This window comes from Cynocephalus volans, chromosome 6 (genome assembly GCF_027409185.1).
Source record: "Cynocephalus volans isolate mCynVol1 chromosome 6, mCynVol1.pri, whole genome shotgun sequence".
Classification (NCBI taxonomy): Eukaryota; Metazoa; Chordata; class Mammalia; order Dermoptera; family Cynocephalidae; genus Cynocephalus; species Cynocephalus volans.
This window is the reverse complement of record NC_084465.1, coordinates 106526430-106549238: the sequence shown is the minus strand read 5'-3', so window position 1 is coordinate 106549238 and position 22809 is coordinate 106526430. Positions and strand designations below refer to the sequence as shown.

Here is a 22809-nt window from a genome sequence, read left to right as displayed (position 1 = left end):
AGTCATCGGTGAATAGCACAGGTGATGGCCAGACTCTATGAGGTTGGCATCATTAACTATTAACTTCATTTCACAGTGAGACTTAAGAAGTTTATTCAAGGCCACACAACAAATATGAAGCTGGATTTGAGCTTTTTTTTTTTTTTTGTCTGACTCAAGGCCATATTTTGAAAAAAATTTTTTTAACATAATGAGGCTGGATGGTGCATGGCATTACACTTAGTGGTTAAAATCCTGGAATCTGGACTGTCTCCAGGCCTTTAGTTCTGCCACTTACCAGATGTGTGAGCTGGGCAAGTAATAAGACACTTTATACCCATCAAAGAGATAGTCAAAGGACTGGAAGGGCCGAGGAAGGATGTATTTTCTGGAAGGAAGTGTTTGGAAACAAGTAGGGCTTACTAAGTAGGATAGATACTGGGTGTTGGGTTAGATTCAAAGGTTGCACAGGATTTGGGACAGCCCCTGAAACAGTCAGGGTGGATGCATGTTTATTGCCCATAAATTGCTCCTTTCCTCCCTGCAATAACATGAATGTTTGGGCTGAAAGGAACAGAGAAGACAACTGAGTTGGTTTAACCACATGCATCAGCTCAGGGAAGAGGATGTCCAGGGCCTTGCAGCAGTGTGGTGTGACATTATCAAGGACTCAGGACCTTTTGGCTTCTCTGCGCGCTTCTTTGCTGTTCAGGCCCTCTTGTAGGGTCGGTTCGCATCACAGTGTGGGAAAAGCCATTGGTGGCAACTGCGATTTCATGTAAGGCGGGGAGAGTGAGCTGGCTCACTCAGGCTCTCTGTTATAGCAGAGAGAGTTTCCCTTCCAACTGTCCCTAGCAAGTCTCTCTCTAAGTCCCATGGACTCCAATTGGCTTTGGTCTGTGAGGGGTCAGCATTCTGGCATAGGAATGCTAGCTGGTTTAAACAGAAAGGGGCGTGCATTAGAGGATGTTAGGTATCCCACAGAATCATTGGGAAGGCTGGAGAAAATAACTTGAGGCTAAGCTTCTAGGAAAAATGCCCCAAACCACACTGCAGGCCTGGATGCCAGGAGCTTGCCCTCACTACAACCGCTGCTGCCGTCAGCACGGGTGCTGCTTCTGCGTCGGAAGCTCAACCCTGCAATCGCCATCCCCGAAGCCAGCTGCTTCTGCTACTGGTCACTTCAGCAGAACTGAGGCTCATGTTTGGACTCAGTGTCATGTGGTGCCTCTGGCTGGCCCAGCCTACACCATGTCCTTCTTAATAGTTGCAAGGCAGGCAGGAGATTTGCATCTTGACATCTAGTCTGGGGTGCCAGGCGTCAAATACAGATGGTTTGACTTATGGTTTTTTTACTTTATGATGGTGCAAAAGCAATAGGCATTCAGTAGAAACCATACTCGGAGTGTATTAGTCAGGTGTATTAAATTCATTTTCGACTTTTAATATTTTCAAATTGCAATGGGTTTATCAGGACATAACCCCATCATAAGTCAAGGTGCATCTGTACAGATAGGCTACAGATGTGACAGCTGTCCGCTACAGCCTGCCCATCCTTGACCAACACTAGGGGGATCAGAGGTGGTAGGGTCCCATAATGAGCTCAAATTGACCAGCAGGGAAGGGTGGCTAGCTGGGGACCAACAAGATTGCCCATGATACCCTTCTGCTTTGGTTTTAGTTCCTTCTTTTCCACTGTCTCTCCATGTGTTCAGAGTGCATGCGTCTGAAGTTCCCTCTTAAGGCCCTGGTCCACCACACTCTTCTGGCCACAAACCCTTACCTGTTTCTTGCTGATCCATGCTGTCCCTGTCTCTAGAATGCTCTCCCATCTATTCCCTGCCTACTTTGCTCTGATGCATCCTTCAGAACTCAGTTTAAGCAAGTACATTTTTACCCTTCCATTCAACCTTTTTTTTGTGTGTGTATGTGGTCTTTTGCTCTTATTTTTTCATTCAACTTATCACATTATATTTCAACACTTATTGGTTCTATTATTTAATTAACACCTCTCTCTTCCTCTAGGCCATAAATGGGACAAGAGCGTGGACTATGTCTGTCTTGCTCATAGCTACTAATATAGTAGCTGGCACTTAAGTGCTTAATATTTTTTTATGGAATGAATGTGCATAAAACAAACCCCATTATAAGCATCTGTAAAATCCCTTTGTTATCAAAAGGTATCTTAATAGTGCTTTTTGGAAACCATATCTTAAATCCTCAGGGATGTTCATATTAGAATCATCCCCGTTTTTCTGTCAAACAACAGTGCCCCCAGGGATGTCCTTATGCCCATCCCTTCCCTGTGAGGACCATTTCCACAGCAAGTCATCGCCATTGATGGGAATGTATGGCATGGCTGTCAGGGTAGAAACATAAATTTGAGATAAGGCCTAAGGGTAGTGGCAGCTTCCATTCCTATAAAAACCTTTCCCCCAATCATGGTGTCACTGCAGTGTTAACCCCTGACTGGCCAAAATTCTTGGAAGTTTAAGCTTAATTTTTTCTCTGCTTTTGTTTTTGCCTATGTAGTGACTTCCAGAGTCATATCTTTAAAAATATTTGAGTGGCTTTCCTATATAAGGGGAGACTTTTATAAAACAGTTTGCTACTCTCCCAGGAAATTGGGAAGAGTGAGCTTCAGGACAGCTGGTCTTCTATGACTAGGAAGAAGGGCTGGGGTAATTTTGTCTATTTAAAAAACCATTTACAGTTTTCAGTGTGCTAGAAACTAATTTTAGTCCCGTTTCTGAGCACATCCTCCAGCTTGATTTGTAGTTTATATTGGGAGATGAAGAAAGAATAAAATATCATAGAGAACTCACCCACGGTAATAACAGCTATAATTTGCTGAGTGCTTAATCTGTGTAAGGCACTTTTCTATATGCCTTACATATATTAACTTGTTTAATCCTTTCAACAACCTATTTATATTTTTATTTTAGATGAGAACACCGAGGCACAGTTCACCCAGAGGAGAATATAAAGCATCTCAGATTAGAGTCTTGACTTTAGAGGATGTTTAGGTTTTCCCTTTCATGAAGATTCAGGTTTTCAGGGCAGGGAAGAACCCTGTTGGTCACTGAGGCCAGAATTTGTGAGTTTGGAGACAGACTGACCTGGGTGGAACACCAACCCTGTCACTTACCCGCTATGTGCCCTTGGGCAAGTCCTCTTGCCTCGTAGGCCCTTGGTTTCCTATCTGTAATATAGGGACAATGTAACTTCCATATGGGGCTTATGATGGTTAATTTTAGATGTGAACTTGACCAGGTTAAGGGATACCCAGATAGCTGGTAAAGCATTATTTCTGGGTGTGTCTGTGAAGGTGTTTCCGGAAGAGATTAGCATTTGAATCAGTGAACTGAGTAAGGAAGATCTGCCCTCACCTCAGTTGGCTGAGGGCTTGGATGGAACAAAAAGGCAGAAGAAAGGCAGATTCGTTCTTTCTTCTGCAGCTGGGACACCCATCTTCACCTGCCCTCTGACATCAGAACACTACGTTCTCCAGCCTTTGGACTTGGGACTTGCACCAATGGCCCCCTAGTTTCTCAGGCCTTCACTCGGACTGAGAGTTATGTCATTGGCTCCACTGGTTCTCAGGCCCTTGGACTTGGACTGAGCTATGCTGCCAGCTTTCCTGGCTCTCCAGCTTGCAAACAGCCAATCATGAGGCTTCTCAGCCTTCGTAATAAATCCCCTCTTATATATCCATATCTGTATCCATTTCTATATCAATATTTATCTTCTATTGGTTCTGTTTCTCTGGAGAACCTGAGTAATGCAGGGTTGTTGGGAGGACTAAAAGAGTTAATAAATGGGTAGCACCTGCAGCAGTGGTTAGCGCCTTGTAGCTGCCTGTCAGATGTGATTTCCCTTCTTCACCCACTTCCTCCATCTGGTGGATTGAGTGATGTTGGCACATGCAGGGACACTCATATACTCTGGCCTATACAGAGGAGTTGTTTCCTAGGAGTATGGACAGGCTTGGAGGATGGGCCGGCCAGCATTTGCCGGCATTGATGTGACTGTCAGGTAAGCTGGGCAAACCCATGCAGACCCTGGAGCAGGTTGAAGGGATAGCTAGAACCTTCAAAGATCTTGATTTTATAGCAGCCTGCGGGCCCAAATGAACTAGCTCATGCTGGCTTGCAGAACAGGAACTTCCGGCAAGGCAAAGCTGGGCTCTGGTCTCAAACCCAGGTTCATATCCTGTCTCTCCCTGGAACTGTAGACTTTCATGTACCCAACTGGAAGAATACTGGCATCAACCTTGATATGTCCTCAATGAATGTTAACCCCTCTTCTTTAGAAACAATTGTTATTTTTATTTTAAGATTTACCCATAGGAAGAAGTCACACCTTTCTGTGCTCCCTAACATCATGTACATTCTGGTCTATTTCCTGTATGCCATTCTATCTTGTTCTCTATCGTCAAAATGCCACCAGTCTAAAGAGAAGACATAACCGAATATAAATAGTCACATAGTTTTCAGGGCCTGGCAAAAGGTCTGGTGCAGGGGAGGCCTTAGGAAGTTCGTGCACTGAGGGAGAAGTATTTTACTGTTCCCAGGTCCATTGAAACCAGAGGGATTGTAGCTAATGACCTCCTACGAGCGCCTCTTCTCACCTTGGTGAACCTTCAGGCAAGTGAAGACTGGGGCTGGGACATGCCCTCAGTGGAAGGAGGGACAGGGCCTGAGGGGCTGTCACGGAGATGGAGAAATGAGGCTTTGGCTTGGGTGTTAGACAACCCCGGATTCCAACGTAGGCTCTGCCAATTCCTCGTGTGTGACTTGGAGCCAGTTCCTCGACCTTGCCAAGCCTCCATTTTTTCCCCTCTGGAATGGGGAGGATGGTAATACACACTTCTTGGGGCAGTTGTAAGGACCAAAGGAGCGTTGTTAGAGTACTCGGCACGCAGTAAGCACGCAAAGAGTGGCCGCTAAGATTATTGTTGTCATCGTTGTCAAAGCCTTTGCAGAGGCTCTCAGGTCCAGGGCTCCGGGCACGCGTATGCGCACGCGCACCCGGCCAGCCAGGTGAGAGGGAGGCGGCCGCCTAGCACCTGGGTTTTAACCCTTTACGGTCACGGGGGTGGGCGGATTGCGTGTAGAGACCGGGTCACGGAAGGCAGGTCGCGAGAACGGCGAGGCCCGACCCAGAGGCGGGTTGGGCGGCGTCTGGGGAGCGCGCCGAGCCGGTTCCAGGCCGGGGTCCGCGCGCGCCGCAGGGAGGGAGGGGGAGCACGAAGCGGAGCGAAGTCTCGCGAGATCGCGCGGCGGCAGCGGCAGCGGCGGCGGCGGCGGCGGCCCGGGAGGTGAGGTACGGCCGGCGGCGGCGGCCGCAGTTGGGGGCTGAGGAGGGGTGAGGGCGGCGGAGACCAAGGGCCGGGCGGCGGAGGGAGGCAGGCAGCAGGCCCGCGTCCTGGGAGGCCACCCCAGCCCCGTTCCGCGGCTGCAGCGGCGCCGCCTCGTCCGCTCCGTCCGGGGACCCGCGCGGGGCGGGGCGGCCGGGGCCTCGGGCCGCCAGGGCCAGTCCCCTTCGCAGCCCGTCCCCACGCTCGGGCGCGACCCCGGGCCTGCCTGTTTCCCCCGGCGGTGGGGTTGACGCTGCTGGCCGTGGCGGCATCGTTTATTGAGCCTTTACTATATGCTAGGCACTTAACTTGCGCGCTTCCACGCTGGTGCTGCACAGAGAGGTGAAGCGCCCTGCCCAAAGTCACCGCTGGGAAGTAGTAGGATGGGGCTTCAAACCCCAGCACGCTGACTCCGGCGCCCACGCCCCTTCCTAGCCGCTTGTCCTTCTCCCCACCCCCACTCGCAGTTCTTTTCTTGAGGCCCCGATGGGGCTGCAGAGGGTGTGTCCGGGAATCCCTGCAATTGGATGGATGCAGCGGGGTACGTGAGTTTCTTGGGAGACCGATTTTCCACGGCTTTTGTCCAATTTGCAGAAGAGTCCCCGATCCCCAGATGGTCAAGAACCATATTTTGGCCCTGCTTGAGGGCAGAGGTGGGCTTAGAGCAGCGAGTGTGCGCTGGGGATAGGGAGTCTGGCCGACTGGAAGTGGAATATTGGAGCCCAGGGCTTGCCTTTGGCAAAGGAAACTTTTTTAAAGTTGATTTTTGTTTAAGCACGTGATTCTGCTCTTTGGAGCCGTGGTTCTCAACCTAGGCGGAGTCAAGGCCCCTCCCCTTTGTAGCAACTTTTGTAAAGCCCACTTTACTACGCTGAAATAAAAGTCATAAATAATGTAACCTGCCTATGCACGTAAGTGAAAATCAGTATGATGCTTCCGTTTAAATATAAGGGAAAAATCAAAAGAGAGCTGTTTATGAAACGCACTGCTATATCGTTTATGTCTAGCTCGTGCTCCTGTGCTAGAAGACAGCATGGACTGGGGTGCTTGTGCCTGCTTCTGATAAATACGTTTGGATTGAACAACAGTAAAAATATCAGAAGCTATTTCAAACAAGAAAATGAAAGAGCAGAGATACAGACACTGTGGGGAAAAACATCTAATGTTGGGGTAACCTATAATGAGGAACAAGCTAGATTGAATTAGGGGTAACATGCCAAGATAAATTACAGACTGTCTCAATCAACACAAATATTAATATAACCCCTCCACAGATGCCACATTTTCAAACTATATTGCAGAGTATCTTTTGTGTCACAAACTTTGAGGCACTGCTACTTCAGGGGACAAAACTGGTTTCCTAGCATTTATCATCAGTAATAATGAGTAAAATATAAAAGATTGAAATTTTTGGATTTGGTACCAGTATCTCACAAATTTATATATGCCCAGTATTAAGATATTGCAATTACAAGTTGTGTTAACTGTGTGGTATGAGGAAATGATCATTAATTTTTTGACAGTTTTCTTATTTAAGCTTCCTTTGCTACTTTCTCCTACATTATTGGAGTTTTCCCATAGTTTTTTCAATATTGTGTTGTAAAGTATTGTGTTGTAAATTCCAGTTTATAGTGAGATTAATCTGACTGGACGTTCAAAAGACTCTTGGAACCAGGATGAGTCTTGATTATACAGGTCCATCCCACCCATGCATTGTGTGAAGTCTAGATCCTGGCCCCCAAACTCTGCATGCCACTGGTGTCCCCCAGTCTCCCTGATAACTAAAAATATTCCCTGTGGACATTTCCAGCCCCCTGGAGAACCACTCTAAAGAACAATCTCTATTATCTACTCAATTATAACAGGAAAGGGGGCAGAACTTAACTGACAATTTTTGATGGAAAATTTTTTTAAAAATTCTTTCTGAAGTGTCTGACATTAAGAAAAAGGCAGGTTCTTGGATAGTGACACTTTCACTATTCTAGAATCTCAGGTGGTATGTGAGGTTAGAACATATGTGCCTCTGTCTGAAAGATTTGCTGTGTTTAATGGAAATTCTTGTTAGAAATGTTGACAACTGAAAATTTGAATCAGCAGTTTGAAGTTAAAATGCATTTGAGAAGCAACAGTAATAACGTTGAATAACTAAAAAGGTCTTAGTTAAGTAAAATATGTTAAATGGAATCACTTTTTAAATAGCCTTTCCTATTACTAATATATCTTAGAGAATTTGGAAAATACAGATGTGTTTAAAGATGAAAATTAAAATTACCTGTAATCACGTGTGTTGGTGCTCATGGTGTGATTTGTTAGAAATTGTCTTTTCATTTGAAACTTTCTTGTAAGAAATTGGACTCAGACCATCTTATAGCTACATTGTAGCATTATAAATTTCTTCAACTCTTAAATCAAAGAAGCAAGTTTATCTTGCCCTTTTGTTGATAGATAAGTTGCTTCTTGCTGTAAGATGTTTGTTTATTTTTCATTGCTTATTACCTTTGACAGGTGCTATGGAAACAGACATCTGAATAAAGTCTTGTCAGAATAGAAGGATATATTTTAAATTGTCTAGAGATAGATACATTGAATACTTTCGAGTTGTAAAATTATCTCAATTGAGAGTAATTAATTTTTATTTTGAGCAAGCAGTGTCATGTTCCAGGGTAAAAGAGGTCAGCACTGTTTTTTCAAACCACTACTTTTTGAAATACTCACCTGCACATAAATGGACCAGATAACTGAATTACAAAGACATTGAAAATGTTTCGCTTTTCTAGGCAAGACCTTAACTAGAATGAAAATGAATAGTTTACTTTGCACATATCTCTGTGATTTATAATTAAGGTATTTCATTGATTTTTAAGATGCACATCTGAGATGGAATGACATCATAGAATTGGCATGTTGTGATTCAATTGGCAACTTGTCTTTTTAGTGGTACACAAAATCGTGTCTTAAAATTGAAGTCATCTTAGATTCAGTGAAATAGGGAATATGTAAAAATGTCAGTACATTGATTAATGTTTAACACCAAAAATTATCCAAAAGGTGACTTGCAAAGTGAAGATACACAACATTTCTAGATCATTCCCTTTAAACTAGAATTGTTTACTCAGAAGGTTCCTGTGGAGATTCTCCTCCACCCCACCCATGTAAAACAAATGGGGAGTCAATGTTTGTAAATATAAGAACCGTTTTTTGAAAATATTTAGAAGGAAACAAACTGCTTGGTGATTTTTCATGGAGTGCAGATGGTGTGGTCAATGTGTTTGAAGTACAGTTAATCAGACAATATAACTAGGCAATTGCATGAATTTGGTTTTGAAGGATTTTTTCTTCCCCATTTTGGAAGAATTGTAGGTCCACTTATAAATGAAAGTTTTCTCAAATGGGACATCTTTAAATCGGATTGCAGTGCTTCATAGTTGATATTGTTGTTTTAATAAGAAATATGTTTGAAAACATATCTACTCTGCACGAAGAGCACAGTTTATATGGGAAGTTTATATGTTATCTCTTAGCCAGAAAACCAGTGTAAGGACTTTTTCTGCCTGATATGGAAGGCCGGTTTCACAAGAAACTCAACCACATGAAGACTGTTTGCATACTTTCTTCCCCGGGTGGACTTCAGCTTTGCTTTTCAAAGTATTGTCCCCAAACCAGCAGCATATCAATAGCATCCTGAAGCTTGTTTGAAATGGAGACTCTAGGGCCCACCTCAGACCAGCTGAACCAGAATTTGCATTTTAATAAGATTCTCTTCTGGGTGATGCACATGAACATGTGAGAATCACCAGACCAGATCAGTAGCTCTCAAACTTAAGTGTGTTTTACAAGGATTGCCAGCCTACTACTCCAGAGTGCCTGATTCAGTAGGTCTGGGCTTGGGGCCTGAGAATTTGTATTATAACAAGTTATCAGGTGATGCCGATGCTTCCGGTCCAGGGACCACACTTTGAGAACCATTAGACTGAGTGTTCTCACTGAACCTTTCTATTCTCTCTTGTAATTCTTCACCATTCCAAATAGCTTTTTTTATAGGTTATTATAATCACATGCTTTAGCTTGATTGAAGGAATAAAAGGCACGTTGTCTTATAATTTGTAGTAATGGCTGCGCTGAAATTGCTTGTCAATCTCTAATTTCAGAGAAAAACTTTTTTTAGTGCTTGTTAGGTTTTTGACTTTGGTTTATAGGTTATTCTATCTCTTCTTTCTGAGACATTAAAAAATTTTTTGTATAGATGAAATGTTCATGTGGTTTAGAAATTAAAATGACACAGGCATATTTTGAGAAGTCTAATTTCCAAGTCAGTCTTGCTCTTCCCCATAACCCCATAATTTGTTTCTTATAGACAGCCTTTGTTTCTGTATGTAGACACAAGCAAATACCAATATAGTACATATACTCCTTCTATTTATTAAAAATGTACATACTATGTAAATTATTCTGCCCCCTGCTCATTTTTAGTTAATTACTCTTGAGATCTTCCCATATTAGTAAATAAAAAACATACATACATAGATATAGATATATATGTGTGTGTATGTATATATGTATATAAATAAAGGCAGCTGGCCGGTGTGGGGATCCGAACCCTTGACCTTGGTGTTATAACACTGCACTCTAACCAACTGAGCTAACTGACCAGCCCACTTTCATGTATTTTTATATAAAGAGGGCTTAAATGTTGTTTTCTTTAAATTTTATATAGTTAATATTAATCTTTCATGGTGTCTGGATTTTAGTCACAGAAAGCACTCCAAGATTTTTGGAATTTGCGTATGTTTTCTTTGTACTTCTATGGTTTCATTTTCACACTTAAATCTTTGATGCATTTCAGCTTTATTCTGGTGTTTAGAGTGATGTATAGTTTCAACTTATCTTTTTCCGTATGGCTACCCCTTGCCTTTACCCATTTGTTCCAGTGCCCATCTCTGAATACACTTTTATTGTATTGTGAGCTTCTGGATGTATTGGGGTAGAGCTCTGGACTTTGTATTCTATTCCATTAGTCTTTCTATTCATATACCAGTACCACATTATTGATTTTATGAAATGTTTTCATATCTTTTAAAACTAGTTTCCCCTTGTTGCTTTTCATCTTCCTGGCAGTTCTTTGAATTTGGTGGGCGAGTGTAGCCAGAACAGGGATTGAACCCTGGACTTGGTGTTATCAGCACCATGCTCTAACCAACTGAGCTGACTGGCCATCCCATTCCGGCAATTCTTGCTTGTTTATTTTTCCATGTGAACTTTAGAATCATCTTGTCTAGGTCCAGAAAAAAAAATTTTTTTTTAAAAATCAAGATCATGTTAAATTTATGAACTTAAAATCTATTTGACTTCTCTGGGCCTCAGTTTTCTAATCTGTAAAAGGAACAATACTGTCTTTGTACGAATGCTGGGAAGATTAAAAGAGAAAGCATTTGAAACTCATCACTTAGTGCCTCTTCCATTAACACCACCACTGACAACATGGGTTTAGGCAGCTGTTCTCTTTTTCCTTTTCCCACTCTTACCCCTCTTACTTTTCAAAGAGGGAAAAAGAAACCATGAAGAAAAGCAATAAAAATATATTAGAATTGAAGTTAAAACTAAGCTCTCATTCAGTTTGAGCAGGGTAGTCAGTACACTTGAGAACAGAGAACAAGCTTGGTCTGGCATTCGAGGCCACCTCCTCCTCCTTTCTAGCCTTGTTACTTTTTCCTCTCTTGGATGCACCTTAACAAAAGTGCTACTAGGCATTCCCCAAAGGTCTTGTGTTTCTTGAACACCATCCCTTCTACCCAGAATGTTTGCTGCCTAATTCTGCCAGTTCGAATATATACTGCGCCCAACTCAGTAAAAAAACAGTATGTCTCCTCATGTAGCTTCTCTTTCTTGTAGCTTAGGCCTTGATAGACTGCAAACTTTCTGAGAGAGAAACTGTGTCTCTCCTGTACACCGAAGAATGCCCAGCATCCAGCAAAATACCTGCCGAAGAATAGATATTCATATTATTTGTTAACTAAATGAATGAATAATTGACTAGGCTCTTTCTTTTGCATTATATTATGTGTCTGGGTAACTTTCTTTTCTTTTTTTGGTGGCTGGCCAGTACAGGGATCGAAACCTGGAGGTGTTATCAGCACCACGTTCTAACTAACTGAGCTACTGGCCAGTCTGTGTCTGGGTAACTCTAAACGTTACCCAGTACACTGTAAGCCCCTGGAAGACAAGGATTATGCCCTTTTTTAATGATAGTAATACTAATAACAAATATAATAAATAACTGTGGTGGTGAAGGTGGTGAGAGGCAGATTTATTATATAATAAGAGCTTATAATAATAAAAATGTTAATTACCATTTATTGAACATTAATTATGTTCCAAGAACTGTTTTAGAGTCCTTGATGTAGATTATTTCATATACTCTTCAGCAATTTTATGAACTGGATACTATTATTATACAAATGGGAAACCAGGCACAGAGAAGTGAAGTGACTTGCCCATGATCACACAGCTAGGAAGTGGTAGAGCTGGGGTTCAAATGCAGATGTTCTGAGTCTAACACCCCAAGTCTTGACCTGCTACAGTGCTCCATACGTGTTTGTAGAATACAGTCATTTATAGGTCCTTGAACAATTTAGGAATAGTTTTAATTACACTTTCAACTTTTCACTTTCCTTCTCAACCATTCCATTTTTGTAACTTCTACTTCGTTCTTTCCAGTTTATCTCAGACTTCACATTCTCTAGGAGGCTTTCTCTGACCAGCCTGTCTGGCATGTAGTAAGTGCTCAGTAAAAAGTAACTTTTACTTTTTTTTTTCCAGGTTCACAGTAAAGGTGCTACGAAGGAGAATGTAAGACAGGGAAATAAGTATTTTTACTGAGGTAAGTTTTTTTATGATTTTCTTTCTTTCTTTCTTTCTTTTTTTTTTTTTTGGTTCTTCTCCACACCTTGCTTTCTTAGGTATAACAGGGAGATTGTTTTAGGAGTGTTTTCGTTCCTAGAATCTATAGAATTTGAAGCCACTTTTGGTGAGATGTCAATACTTCTTTTTCTTAAATAAAGATTTGTTGCATGGTCTTATTATAGTAATGAGAACAATTTCCATCAGTATAAAACATAATGACGAAAGTAAGCACCCAACTCCTACCAGTGAGAAATGATCACCATTAATATTTTGGTGAACATAAGTTCAGAAATGTATCTATGGATTTAGAAGTATTTATATACAAAATTTTAAATAAATTGGTTTGCATAGTACATAGTGATCTTTTTTAGTGCGACAATATGTTTCGTATGGGAATTAGAAAAGACATGCGCAATCATACATGATTATTTTGCTGGCTGTATAATATTTCATTGTTTACAGGCACCATACTTTATTTAATCACTCTTTGATGACCTTTTAGATTGTTTCTAGTTTCCCTTTCTTATGGATAATGGTGTGTTGATCATCACCCTGTACTTATATCATTGTATACTTGTTTATTTCTCTTCCTAGAAGTATAAACTACTGGGTCGAAGATTATACACATTTTAGACGTTCGTACATGTGGCTAACCTGTCCTTTGTAAAGACTGCCAATTTATACCTCCACCAAAGTCCATGACAGTCCTGTTTTCTATAACCTTGCCCACGTTGAGTTTTGTTACTTTTTTTTTTAATGTGTAACTTTTTTTTCTAATATATTTAAGTTGACAGGTAAAATTGTATGTATGTGTCATGTGCAACATGCTGTTTTGAAGTACATATACATTGTGGAATGGTTAAATCTAGTTAATTAAAGTATGCATTACATCACATAGTTATCATTTTTGTGGTGAGAACATTCAATGGCTCTGTTTTTTAATATAGTACATTGTTATTAACTATAGTCTCCATGCTGTATAATAGATCTCTTGAACTTATTCCTCCTATCTAATTATAGTTTTGTTTCTTTGACTAAACCCCCTACCCCAACCTCTGGTAAGCACCATTCTGCTCCCTGTTTCTATGAGATCAACTTTTTTAGGTTCCACATATAAGTGAGAACATGCAGTATTTGTATTTTTGTGCCTGGCGTATTTCACTTAACATAATGTGCTCCAGGTTCATGTACGTTGTAACAAATGTCATGATTTCCTTTCTTTTTTATGGGTGAATAGTTTTTCATTCTGTGTATATACCACATTTTCTTATTAATTCGTTGATGGACACTTGGGTTAATTCTGTATCTTGGCTATTGTGAATAATGCTGCAGTAAACATGGGAGTACAGATATCTCTTCAACATACTGATTTCATTTCCTTTGGATATATGGTATACCCTTTAGTGGGATTGCTGAATTATGTGATAGTTCTAGTTTTAATTTGTTGAGAAACCTCCACACTATTTTCCATGATGGCTGTACTAATTTACATTGCTATCAGCAGTGTGCAAGGGTTCCCTTTTCTCCATATCCTCACCAACATTTGTTATCTCTTGTCTTTTTGATAATAGCCATTTTAACAGGAGTGAGGTGGTAGCTTGTTGTGGTTTTAATTTGCATGTCTCTGACGATTAGTGATGTTGAGCATTTTCTCGTGTTCCTGTTGACCATCACTATCTGAACTAGGTAGTGTACTAGATTTTGTTAAAGAATGCTATCTGTGTTCCATAGTATAGACATGAGAATATTTTTCACAGTTATGTTATTTGAAGACAGGATAAGGTGAATGCCCAAAATATATTCTCAATTATAATGGAGAGAAATTGAGCTATGTTTTAATTGTATGGCTGAACATTTATTAAAAATAAAAGAGAAATAGATTGCCAGCCCTTCAGAAAAATATATAAATCTTTGTTCAATAGCCTGCCTTTTAAGCTTTTCTGAGTTCCTAAACCAGTTTTTCATAGCCAAAATAAACAGAGAGGATGGAACAATTATCTAATAGATTTAAGCAGTTTTTTGGTCTCTTGTTTTCATATGCTTTGTTTCCATTGGAATATGGGATTTTAAAGAATGTATGAACTGGTTTTAATTAGTATTTTAGCAGCAGTTATTTGCATGTAAAAAATTAAATTGATTAAATAATCTTCTAGCAATTTTCATTTGCACTTTAATTTGCTTAGCAACCCTTTTCTTAATAAATACTCCAAAATTAAATCTAGGTAGACTTGTAAGGAAATTATTGAGTCTCTGTTAGTAGGGCCTAAATTAATGAGGTTTTCCTGAACTTTTCCCTCTGATATCTTTTTGTGGATAATGGTATAATCTTGTTTTTGTTTTCTAAAATGACCAAAGTTCTGGGCTCTTGAATCTCTTTTCTGTGGCAGTACAGGAATTTGCTTATGTGATAGCATTCATTTTGCTTATGTGATAGATGATTTAATCTTCAATTGCGTGCTTTAAAACCCTGATTCTAATAATAGTCCTGGAAAGTGAGGAATTACTAGTAGTAGTTAAATAGAAGTTTTAATTAAAATTAAGGCTTTATCATTTCTTTTTCCTCTTAGCTGCATTTGTAGAAATTTTTATGCTGTATTTAAACAGAAGTTTTTAAGATGTTCCTACATATTTAATGGGTTAGATTTCATGAATTTGTAGCAGTTTCTTCCTATTTTAGGCATAAAGCTTAGAGTTTAGACTGGCAGGGTAAGTGATCATTTGATTGGAAAGTTGGGCAGAGGAGAAAAGTTCTGTCTTCACATAGAGCATTTGTGGCAGTAGGATATTCAGATGAAACTTTTATAATCAGGGTGAGAGTATTAAAATGCAGTAGGAGGAAAAAAATGTATGTGCTTGTATACAGTATAGGTAATAGATCCCTAGCAAAGCCAGTACACAGGGTGTACTTCTGTAGTATCTGTAACTGAGTTGATCTCTCCCAAGAGTATTATCACCTTAGAGTCTTCAGAGTAGAGTTTTGGAACAGGGAGGGGAGAACAGTAACTTTGGGCCATAAGTTCCCTAATGAGCTCAGTGCTCAGTGAAACTCCCTAGGTGTATCTCTGACCTCTGAATGTCCCAGCCTCCTTGAGAAGTTTCCTTCTTTCCTAACCCTGGAAGCTTTGCCCAGTGGGTGGCATGATGGAAATTTGTCTGGAGCTGGGCAGAGGGAGTCTGACTCTATTACTCCAGAGCCTGATACTCTCTTTGACAGCCAACATGGAAATATGGCTGAAAACCATCATTTCCCCCCTATCATAGATATATAATGACAAATGTTGGAATTTCACACAAGCTTTTCCTTCTTCAGTTTGTTCAGAGAGGACACGTAGATCAAGGTGAGGGTTAAGTGTTTGTGTATGTTAAACCTGGTAAGTTTTGTTTTAATATATTTTAGTCTATTCCGATGTAACAAAGTTTTTCAGTCTGAATGTTCTAGCAACTGTCATTCAGACATTAATTGCTGTCAGTGGGAAAGGATATCCTCCTACATCTTTTCTGTAGTGCTTGAAACCATCCCACTTCCTTTTTCTTTTACCTTAAGAACTGATTACTGACACGTGGGAATTATAATCAGATTGCATCAATCTTTATGGAAAGGTTACCAATTATTGCACTGCAAAATATGCATTTCCCTCTAATAGTAAGTGTTTCTCATGGTGTCTCTCTCAGTTCAGTGCTGTTAAATTCCTCCTAGGTGAATGAATGCTTTGTCTTGTGCCCTGATTTAATACATCTGAAAGGCTTTATTCATGGCGTTCTTACCTTCAATTCTAGGGGAGTAGGGTGAGGTGGATAATTTATTTAATACAAAATCTTCATAGAATCCTTTGGTTGTTTAGATGTCCTTGGGTAGAAGAAGGATGGCTGCTGTCCTTTACCTATGCTACGATATAAGCTCTAAAATGTATTTGCTCTGAAGAGTTGAGAGCAGTGAGGATCTTTATGGTGGGGGTGTATATTGAGCACTATGCTGTGCCCTTTGTGGGAATTACCTCATTTTGTTCTCACAACAACTCTGAGGATAGATGTGATTACCTAGTTTTAGAGACTAGAAGGGCTTAGTGAGACTGTGAAATTTGTCCTTAGGCATACAGCTAGTAGGTTAAAAAACAAATCACAAAAAACTATGACTTGAATCTAGATCTCTCTGACTCTGAAATCTATGCTCTCTTATGTACACCAACAGAGAAAGTTGGTGTTAGAATGTTTCCATTATTGTAGATAATTGAAATGTTGAACAGAGTGAAGATAAAGCTACTTTAATCACCACCACCACGACCATCATTGTCACCATCCTCTTTTATTTCTAATATTCTTCATCACCGACTGACGAAGTCTAGGAGCCTGTGCCAGGGCGTCTGGCTCATTGTGTTCAATACAACATAGGCTTGTTTAGTTTAGCAGTGCTCTGAGATGAAAGGTTCATGACTGCCAAGTACAAACAGACCTTCTGTGGATGTTAATTTGGTTATAGGAGAGAATGCTTGGCTTTTTTTTGCTCTCTGCTAATAAAGAAGCTGGCACATTTTCTCATGAGTAAAAAGGACTTTGACTCGTTCAAATCTGTGTAATCAAAGGGAAGTGAGCAGTTCTGATAAACATTTTTCTTTGTGCAGTCTTTGGTTAATTCCATTCCGTACCTGCCAGCTAATTGCAAATTGCGTGTTCTTTTTTCTTTCCTCTTTTTATTTTGGATTTGGTTTTATGGCTGGTCACTGTAGGGATTTATTTGTAGGGAAATAAATCATTTCCTCATTTGAAAGGATTGTGTGTTTTTACAACAGGTTATCCTATAGCAAGCAGAGTGATTCAAACAGGCCTCTGCACAGAAGAGTTACTGTATGATTTTGTGCAGCAATTTGTGTGTGTGCGTGTGTGCAGCCATTTTTTAAAATAACTTTATTGAGATACAATTCATATACCATAAAGTTACCCTTTTAAAGTATACCATTCAGTGTTTTTTAGTGTATCCACGGGGTTGTTCACTGATCATTACTATCTCATTCCAGAACACCTTTTATCACCCCCAAAAGAAACCCCATACCCATTAAAAGTCACTCTCAATTCTCCCTTTTCTTTTGCCCCTGACAACAACTAATCTCCTTTCTATCTCTGTGGATTTACCTATTCTGGACATGTCATATAAGTAGAGTCATAAAACATGTGGCCTTTGTGTCTGGCTTTGTTCACTTAGCATGTTTTTGAACTTTATGTGGCAGCATGTATCAAAACTTTATTCCTTTTTATTGCTGAATAGTAGTGTATTGTATGGATATACCACATTTTGTTTATCCATTCTTCAGTTGATGGACATTGGGATAGTATCCACTTTTTGGCTGTTTTAAATCATGCTGTTATGAAACTCATGTACAAGTTTTTAAGTGGATAAATGTGTTCATTTCTTTTGGGTATATACCTAAGAGTGGAATTGCTGAGTCATATGGTAACTCTGTATTTAACTTTTTTGAGGAACTTCCAGAGGGAGGGTGATATGGTCACTCTACTTACTATACTGGGGATGCTGGATGCGAGAGGCAAGACTAGAGATGGGAGACCCATTGGGCTGTTACATAGGTCCAGAGGAGAGTTGATGAGGATCTGAACTAGGGCACTGGTAGTAGAACTGGAGAAGATGGACTGGAAATGTTAAGGAGGTACTAGTCAGGACTCCTGGCTGCAAGTTAACAGAAATTTCACTCAACTGTGTTGTTAAAAGGGGAATTAATTGGAAGATTCCTGGAGAGAGTTGCAAAAGAAATGGAATACTGCAGAAACCAGGACAACATAAGGAGGGATTAGAAGTGGTACTCATCCTCATAGGGTAGGGACCATCCTCACACTCTTCAACAAAGAGGAAGGAAATAGCTTCTCCCTCCCAGCTTTAGTTTCTAAAGTCCCAGGTGCACTCCTGGCCTTGTGTTTTGTGCCCCCTAGCCAGCCCCCGCGGTCTTTGTTGGAACCTCTCAACTGTCATCATATTGAAAGTTCCCAGAAGAGGTGGGGAAGGGTTGTTCTGGCAGAGCCACATGTACACATCCACTCCAAGAATACAGGCTGGACACAACTGTTGAGAAGATCTGAAGAGGAAGGGAAAGGTCAAGAGTGCTTCCCAAGATTGTGGCTTTGGTAACCCACGATGGTACTGTTTTTGTCCAAAACCAAGGTTCCGGGGTGAGCAGGCCAGATACAGTGAGTAAACTGAGTTCACTTTTAGACCTGCTTGGTCTGGGACATAGGGTGCTCACCATTTGTATGTTATGTATTTTTGTGATTATTTGATTGACTTGTCTTTCTTTACTATTAGAAGCCCCAAGAGGACAGGGACTGTCTGTTTTCTTTGCTGTGACTCTTTATAGTCTAGCATATTTTACTTGGCATGTAGTAGATATTCAGTCAGTTTCTATGAAGAAATGAATGCAAGTGACCATGTGCAGCCAATTGGATCAATCATTTGGATCTCAGATGAGGGTAGGAAATATAGATTTAGGAGTTACCAGTGTCAGGCTAAGTGGTTGACAGACCTTGAGAGTTGTTCTTACTGGCTAAGGATGTTTATAAAAGTTCAGATATTTTGTAGGCCTGTAATTTTCATATCCAGGTAATGAAATTTTGCCTTTTTTTGTTGTTGCCCTGCCTAGTATTTAATGCCAGTAATCAATTATCTGCTGACAATCCTGCCAATGATTTTTTAAAAATTTTTGTGACAGATTAGAATTAGACTTGTGATAGATAGGGAAATAAAGGTGATAAAGACAGAGAGAGTCTATTTCCTTTTAAGAATAACTGACTCATAGGATGAAACCGTGGATATTATTTCAGATCACTCCTGTAAACTCTCACAAGAGATGTTTATAAAACACTTGGAACAATACAGATTGTACTAAGAAAATGTGCTTTGATCAACTCTGGAGATACAAAGCAGGGAACTTAATAAATCAAGTCCTATTTGTGAATGGAAAGGACTGGAAGTTCACCTTAAAAGTAAGAATTCAGTTTACGTCAAGACTTAAATTTTGTATTTTGAATAGCAGATGTTAGCATAGTTCCATCTTTTATGTAAAAATAAAGTGAATTGCAGATTTCAGATCTTAACATCTTAAATCTGACTCCTGATTCCTATCTCTTAAGTATTGGAACGGTAGTCTAGAAATGAACTTTGTTTTTTTTCACCCTTTAATTTTGAGGTGAGTGTGCTTCCAACTGTCTTCCCTCTATATTCAGGAAAACCAAACCTTTGGTAACTTGGATATGCCATAATTTTTATTATTTAAATATTAGAAAAGCATAGTCCTATTTATAAGAGTAGTAGTAATATGTTCACACTTAGGAGAGGTGGTTGGTTTTTTTTAATTTGAAGGCATAAATACAATTGTATTACTTTTGCTGGCTAACCACTCTTGTCCTACCACCTGCCATATAACAAGATATCATAGTAAATTGAATATATTTTTAGTGTTTTTATTTATTGCCTAGATTCCTTATTTTTTCCTGCAATAGAGATGTGAGCGGTTTTTATTTATTAATTTTTTTTTTTCACCAAAGAACTTTCATTAAATTTGGCTCCTAATGCAGACCAGTGTCTTTTAGCAAGCTGTAATTTAATACAGCTTTTCTCTCTAAGAACTCTAATTGAGTTATAGCATATCAGCTTTTTAAATTACTATGAGAGATATTTAGATATAAATGATTATTTTAAAAATAACTCAGATCATTTTCATTTGAAATGTAGATCAATGCTCGTTCTTTCAGAGTCTGAACAGATATCTAATCCACTAAGACTCTGTGTATTCTGAATTTTACCAAAGCTACTGAAAGGCTGGGAAAGAGTACATTTCCAGTGTTAATGATGAGATCAAAATCATGGATTTGAGTTTTACATAGGTTAGTTAAGTAATTACATGGAAAAGTTCTGTGCCAAGATCCCAGACCCTTGCAAATTATATCACTTTTAAAATCAGTCACAGAGCTGAAATGAAAGAATTTTGATTTCTGGAGGTACCGCTTATCAGCTCCTAGAAAAAATAATTAAAATATATCTGATGTGGTATAGTTTATTCTATTTTCTGAAATGATTTTATCTTTAAGAGGTAGTCAAGGGCTGGCTGGTTAGCTCAGTTGATTCGAGCTTAGTCTTTTAACACCACGGTCACTAGTTCAGATACCAGAACCTTCCAGCTACCAAAAACAAAACAAACAAAAGAGGTAGTCAGCTTGTTCTTTACTAATTAATTCTCCAAAGGTAGTGTCATTTGAAATAGAAGAATTCACAGCCTAGATGTCAGGGAAGGAGTAAGCAGCTCTTCCAGGTGGTGCTATACACGTGGCCCTGATAAAAGAGTCCTGGACCCCTCCTCATACAGTTGATTTTGGGGCTAGTTATGGTCACTACTCTATTGCGCTGCTTAAAACGACAAGATCACTGTCACATACGTAGAATTTTCCTTCATTTAACTTTTGGATTTGAAAAGGAGCATTAAATAATGGGGGTGTGGGGCCAAATCCAAATATTTTATCTCTACCTAGATCTAGTTTAATTAAAGGAAGACTTTGAGTATGGAGAGGATAAAATGATTGAAATGCACTGCTGTTTAAATGCGTGTAGAATTTAGACTTGTGTGTTGCCTCGCAGATGCAAAAAATATAAGTGATTGTAATTCTTATATATATATTTTCTTTTTATTTATTAATTTTTTTCTGTGTATTAAGAGACATTTCTAATGTGCTTCAATGGTAGTTTCTGTAGTTTAAGTAGCTGGCAAATCTTGTTTATGCTCTCTACTGAATAGTCTTTTTTAATGGACAAAGGAAATGCAGAAACTGTTTAACTAGTTCTTCCTCCTAATTTAGTAAAGTCTGAATTTACATTTTATTCTGCATCTCAAAGATAGTAAAATTGTGTACAGAAATTCTAAAAGGGTGGGAAGTGTGTGGTTTGTAAACTTCTTTTATGGGTGTTTTCCATGAAGCCCCATTATATAAAACAGGTAAAATAGGGGTTTGGGTCAGAGGGCAGTGGAAGGCTTGGCTGGCGCTCTCCTAGGGCTCCAGGAGCATCATTCGAGAAACCACTGTTCCATGCTATCATTAATGAAATGTAGAATCTTTTTTGGAAGAACAAAGGATAAATTACTCCTTTATGTATCTTATTTGTTAGAACTTTACACTAATTATTTGCTTATATGATAAACCCTTATACCATTTAAAATCAGAATTGTTTTATGCTACTGGTTAAGCCACCCCACAGGTCTAAAATAGTCTTTTCATCTTACCAAAGAAACCTTGTCTGAGTTTGCAAGATTATGCTAATAAAGGCTACCTGAAAGTCAGTACATGGAAGATAAATTGTTGTATACACCCAGTCTTGCCACTGTGTTCTCTTTCCTGTTAAGGCATACTGTCAGATTAAAGCAAATTAGAGAATAATAACCACACTGAGATTAAACACCAGGTGCTCATGGAGATGAGTCCATATTCTCAGGCAGGTATGGTCCCACTAGGGGCCTGGCTTGGGAGACTCCCTCCTAAAGGGTTCAAGATGTCCTTTGTGCTGTTAGTAATGGGAAGGACTTCTATAACCTTGGGCAAGTTACTTAAAGTCATTAATACTCTACCTGTCTGTAAAATGCTTCATCATAGCATTGTTGTAAGGATGAGCAGAGCTACTACATATAAAATGTTTAGCACAGTGCCAGGCACATTATAAATTGCCAGCAGATGTTAGGCCATGGAACAATATTTTCCTTCAAATGTAAATGTAATAGCAAGGCAATAATTGACAGTGAAGGTGTCATGAAGAACCACAAATTGGTTCCGAGCTTGAGTAGAACTCAAACTGCAGCAAGTTATCATTTCACCATTTTAGTTAAAGTAAATATTTGAGGTGATATGGAAAAGTTCCATAATTTCAACTATCAGCTGTTTAATGTCTTTGCATTTTGAATACTTCTCAACATTTTAACTAAAACATAACCATTTTCATTTTTAAAAATTTGAAAAACGAAAACCAGAATTTAAAATGACTGAATACTGTGGCTTGTTTTTTCATCTTTTATTTTAATGGTTATTACTTCTATATGGGAGTGAGAATATTTACAAAATATGGTCATAGAACCTGTGGTTTGGAATGCTATGGGTACTGAACACTTAGAAGATTAGCAGTGTTTAACGTGGATATGAATTTGGGTATGATGTGTTGAGAACGTGATATGGAATCATTATGTCAGTCAAAATTCACTAAAATCTTATTGTTTAGTAAAATTGTTCCTTTGGGAACACAAAGCATGCCAGTTGGGAGGCAACCTGAAAAATTTAGAAAAGGAATAACTATTTTTAAGGGAATCTGAAACACATGTCATCAACAGTTGTCTCTAACAAGGGATTTTTATTGATTTTATGTCCATTGCATGAGTTCATTGGATTCTTTTAGAGAGTCTAAAAGAGAGTACTATTGCAGGAGAAAAAAGATAATACATATAAGGTTTTCAAATGAATGCCCTTGATAAGCTATAAAATACCCTATATATTGTGGCAAGAGGTGTGGACTTTTGGGGTTTTATTTGTAATGCGTA

At 39.4% G+C, this 22809-nt stretch overlaps 1 protein-coding gene across 5 annotated transcripts in view; it reads left to right on the top strand.

The window, feature by feature from the left end:
* The first annotated feature begins 5221 nt into the window (after positions 1-5221).
* The window catches only part of MRTFB (myocardin related transcription factor B), a 179973-nt gene continuing 162385 nt past the window's right edge, over positions 5222-22809 (top strand). For all 5 annotated transcript variants that reach the window (XM_063098758.1, XM_063098762.1, XM_063098763.1 and 2 more), the window contains exons 1-2: positions 5222-5304; positions 12155-12215. The gene's annotated coding sequence lies outside the window, so the exon portion shown is untranslated. The remainder of the gene's footprint in view (positions 5305-12154; positions 12216-22809) is intronic.